Raw genomic sequence first — 5,575 nt, 5'->3', positions numbered from 1 at the left:
TTTCTCGGCTTCCTCTTTCTCTATAATTGTATCTTCTAATTCACGTATTTTTTCTGCCTTTTCAATCCGTGCAGTAGCCAACGCCTCCATTTTATTTTGTGTTGCATTTTTTAGTTCATCAGTATTTGCAACAATAATGGCTCGGATGTCATCCAAGCCCTTTTGAAGCCCAATGAGTAATTTTATGAGTATTATTCTAAATTCTTGTTCAGTTATGTTGCTTAGATCGGTTTTGAGCAGTTCTCTAGCTGTTATTTCTCCCTCGAATTTCTTTAGAGGAGAGTTCTTCCGTTTTGTCATTTTGGCTAGCTTTCTTTCTCGTTAGTTTTAAAAGCTTGTGATGTGTTCTGCCCCTGTGAGTGCTGCTATATTAATATTAAAGGAGGCTCATACACTGTCCAGGGCCTGGCCATTCAGGAAGTCTTCTTTGAAGGGTGTCCCTTGGTCTCTCTTGTGACTTTGGTTTTATTTTATTTCTCTACTCGTAGAGATGTTTTGAACTCTCCACCATGTGCACTTTAGGTTTGTTCCTTGAAGTAGCCTGTGCCACAGGCGCAGAGTAGGCGGGCCGTCTCCCGTGCCTCACGCCCAGCCGTGTTCCAAGCTCTCACTCCGTGCGTTGTTAATGATGCCACCCAACTTGCAATCCCACAAGCCAAGGCACTTCAGGGCAGGGGACTGGTTCCTCCTGATTCCGACCGCGTCCCTGGGGTACCACCTAACCCAGAGGGAACTTCCACTGTCCAGTGCCAGATTGAGGCCACCAGTCCAAGGAAAGCCCCACAGTTAGAGGTGGGATATCTCTCTGAAAGCCCTGCCTCTCCGGAGAGCAGACAGGAAAGGCCGCGGACTCTGACGTTTGTTATATATGAGAATTATGGAGCAAGCCACACGTGTGTGTATGTATGTATGTTACACATATATGCGTATGGTGTCATTTACATAAAATTGTGTAATTGTGAATATGTGCATATGTGTACATCTGTAAACACAAAATTATGCCTGAAAGAGTTCACCAAAAAATTTAGTTTTATTTAAGTTCATGTTAGTTAACCTATTGTATACTATTGGTTTCAGAGTTGAATTGAGTGATTCATCATTTACATATAACACCCAGTGTTCATCGCAGCAAGTGCCCTCTTCTTAATGCCCATCACCAATTTACCCCTTTCAGCCCATTCTCCCACCCAACACCCTTCTAGTTCTCTATATTAAGAGTCTCTTATTTGTTTTCCTCCCTGTTTTTTTTTATGTTTATTTTTGAGAGACAGACAGCATGAGTGGGGGAGGGGCAGAGATAGAGGGAGACATAGAATCTGAAACAGACTCCAGGCTTTGAGCTGTCAGCACAGAGCCTGATGCAGGGGCTTGAACTCATGAACCACAAGATCATGACCTGAGCCGAAGTCGGATTCCCAACCGACTGATCCACCCAGGCGCCCCTCTCTGTTTTTATCTTATTTTTTCTCCCCTTCACCTATGTTCATCTGTTTTTGTTTCTTAAATTCCACATATGAGAGAGTTCACCAATATATTAATAATAGCTTCTAATGGGTGTTAGGATTGGGGGTAATGTTTACTCTGTATTTAAAAAAATTTTGGGGGAATATTCTTTAAAAATGTGCATAATCTTTTAAGAAGATACAAAGTTATTTTTCAATTTTGGGAGAAAATTTTAATGAATTGTTTTGAAGTAGCCTAGGTCCTTACTTCCCTTGATTTTAAAGTACGTGTCTAATGAGCAGAAGAATAGAAATAAAAGATTGGATGAGAAGAGAATGTCTTCTTGTATCATGAGATTGCTAGGTTCAAACAGATGAATGACAGTTTATTGTAGGAAGACATTTAAATCACATCCAGGCAGGGGCACCTGAGTGGCTCAGTTGGTTGGGGGTCGGACTTCAGCTCAGGTCATGATCTCCCGGTTCGTGGGTTCTAGCCCTACGTCAGGCTCTGTGCTGACAGCTAGCTCAGAGCCTGGAGCCTGCTTCGGATCATGTGTCTCCCTCTCTCTGTCTCTGATCCTCCGCTGCTCATGCTGTCTCTCTCTCAGAAATAAGTTAAAAAAATTTTTTTTAATTAAAAAAAATAAATCACATCCAGGCAGAAACCCTGAGGCAGAGGCTGACCCCATTGCATGCAATCAGAAAAGAAACCAACTTGTCAGGCTTGCTTTCACCAGAAAAATAAGAATGTTGCAGTACATTGAATAGCAAAGATTAAATAATTATAACATTATATGTGATAATTTAATCACAGCATCTCTATAAAAAATTCACTAGAAATTTGTCTTCTTTTTTTTTTAAGAAGGAGTGGTATTTAACTTGTTACAGACTATTAATGTTAAGTCAATGTCATGAGTTTTTGTATTTTTGTCAGAATTATTAGACTGTGGTTTATGTGCTTGGACAAGAAGTATGCTCTTTTAACTGCTGGAATATAGCACTTCATTTTATCATGCTGCAAGATAATTTTTCCTTAAGTTACCTGGAAAATTTTTGACAATTTCTTAGTATTATATTTAAAAATTTTTGGTTCTTAAACATTTTTTAAATGTTTATTTAATTTTAATGGAGACATTTTGGTCCTGTAATAAACAATAAAGAGAAGACTGAGAAGAGTACCATAAATCTTATACATAAAACAGTAAACATAAATGATCTCCTGTGAGTGCAGTGCCATTACAGAATGACAAACTGAAAAATATAATCATAAAATGAATAGCTGGGCTTGAATAAAGGATAAAGGACATCAAAGAAACTATGGCTACAAACAACATGGAGCATAAAAATAGGCATGAAGAATTTAAAAATGCGATAAATGAGATACATAATAAATTGGAGGCGTCCAATGCACGGATTGAAGAGGCAGAAAGGAGAATAAGTGATTTAGAAGACACAATTATAGAAAAAGAAGAAACTGAGAAAAGAGACAAACTGATCCAGGAACATGAAAGAAGAGTTCGAGAGCTCAGCGATACAGTCAAATGCAACAATATCCATATCATAGGAATCCCAGAAGAGGAAGAGAGAGGGAAAGGTGCTGAAGGAGTCCTGGAACAAATTATAGCAGAGAACTTCCCCAACCTGGGGAAGGAAGTAAACGTTGAAATACAGGAGACAGAGAGGACTCCCCTCAGATGTAATTTGAATCGATCTTCCGCATGACATAGTGAAACTGGAAAAATATAAGGAGAAAGAGAGAATTTTGAAAGCACCTAGGGAGAAAAGGGCCCTAACATACAAAGGGAAACCTATCAGAGTGGTGACAGACCTATCTACTGAAACTTGGCAGGCCAGAAAGGAATGGCAGGAGATCTTCAATGTGATGAACAGAAAAAATATGCAGCCAAGAATCCTCTATCCAGCAAGCCAGTCATTCAAAATAGAAGGAGAAATAGAAGTCTTTCCAAATAAACAGAAATTGAAAGAATTTGTCACCACTAAGCCATCCCTACAAGAAATCCTGAGGGGGACGCTCTGAGGGAAGTGTTGCAAGGAATGAAGATACCAGAGACACCATCACAAGCATGAACCTCACGACGGACACAAAGACTCTAAACCCATATATTTCAATAATAACACTGAATGTAAATGGGCTGAATGCTCCAATCAAAAGACATAGGGTAGCAGAATGGACAAAAAACCAAAATCCATCTATTTGCTGTCTACAAGAAACGCATTTTAGATTGGAAGATACCTTCAGATTAAAAGTAAGGGGATGGAGAAATATCTATCATGCTACGGTAAGTCAAAAGAAAGCTGGAGTAGCTATACTTATATCGGACACACTGGACTTTAAAGACAATAACAAGGGATGAAGGAGGGCATTATATAATAATTACAGGGCCCATCCCTCAGGAAGAACTATCATAAATGTCTACGCACCGAATATGGGAGCACCTAAATATTTAAAACAATCACAAACAGAAACAACGTTATAGATAAGAATGTGCTAATATCAGGGGACTTTAATACTCCGCTTACAGCAATGGATAGATCAACCAGACAGAAAAATCACTAAAGAAACAATGGAATTGAATGACACAATGGACCAGATGGATCTGACAGACATTTAGAATCCTGCATCCTGAGGCCAAGGAATTCACTTTCTTCTCAAGTGTGCATGGCACATTCTCCAAGATCACATACTGGGACAAAAGCAGCCCTCAATAAATATAAAAGAATTGAGATCATACCATGCACACTCTCAGATCATAATGCTTTGAAACTTGAAATCAATCACAGGAAGAAGTCTGGAAAACCTCCAAAAACATGGAGGTTAAAGAATACCCTACTAAAGAATGAATGGGCCAATCAGGCAATTAGAGAAGAAATTTAAAAATATATGGAAACAAATGAAAATGAAAATACAACAATCCAAACTCTATGGGATGTGGCAAAGGCAGTCCTAAGAGGAAAGTACATTGCACTCCAGGCCTATTTCAAGAAATTAGAGAAAGCGCAAGTGCAAAATCTAACAACTCGCCTAAAGGAACTAGAGGCAGAGCAACAAGAGCACCCCAAACCCAGTAGAAGAAGAGAAATAGTAAAAATCAGAGCAGAAATAAACAACATAGAGACCAAAGAAACAATTGAACAGATCAATGAAACCAAGATTTGGTTTTTGGAAAAAATAAAATTAACAAACCTCTAGCCAGGCTTCTTAAGAAGAAAAGAGAGAGCACCCAAATAGACAAAATCATGAATGAAAATGGACTTATTACAACCAACCCACCCCNATGTCATTACTACCCAAAGCAATCTACACATTCAATGCAATCCCAATCAAAATTGCACCAGCATACTTCTCAAAACTAGAACAAACTATCGTAAAATTTGTATGGAACCACAAAAGACCCCGAATAGCCAAAGTAATACTAAAGAATAAAACCAAAACGGGAGGTATCACCATCCCAGACTTTAGCCTCTACTACAAAGCTGTCATCATCAAGACAGTATGGTATTGGCACAAAAACAGACACATTGACCAATGGAACAGAATTGAGAAGTCGGAAGTGGATCTAAAAGTATACAGCCAACTAATCTTTGACAAAGCAAGAAAGAGTATCCAATGAAAAAATGACTGTCTCTTTAACAGATGGTGCTGGGAGATCTGGGCAGCAACATGCAGAAGAATGAAACTAGATCATTTTCTCACACCATACACAAAAATAAACTCAAAATGGATAAAGGACCTGAACGTGGGACGGGAAACCATCAACACCCTAGAGGCGAAAGCAGGAAACAACCTCCTGACCTCCACCGCCGCAATTTCTTACTTGACACATTCCCAAAAGCAAAAGAGTCAAGAGCAAAAATAAACTGTTGGGACCTCATCAAGATTAAAATCTTCTGCACGGCAAAGGAAACAATCCATAAAACTAATAGGCAACCAACGGAATGGGAAGATAGTTGCAAATGACATATCAGATAAAGGGTTACTATCCAAAATCTACAAGGAACTCACCAAACTCCACACCCGAAAAACAAACAACCCAGTGAAGAAATGGGCAGAAGATATGAACAGACACTTCTCCAAAGAGGACATCCAGATGGCCAACAGACACATGAAA

The sequence above is a fragment of the Crocuta crocuta genome, unplaced genomic scaffold (assembly GCF_008692635.1).
Source record: "Crocuta crocuta isolate KB4526 unplaced genomic scaffold, BGI_CrCroc_1.0 scaffold163, whole genome shotgun sequence".
Lineage (NCBI taxonomy): Eukaryota > Metazoa > Chordata > Mammalia > Carnivora > Hyaenidae > Crocuta > Crocuta crocuta.
This window is presented reverse-complemented; position numbering follows the sequence as displayed.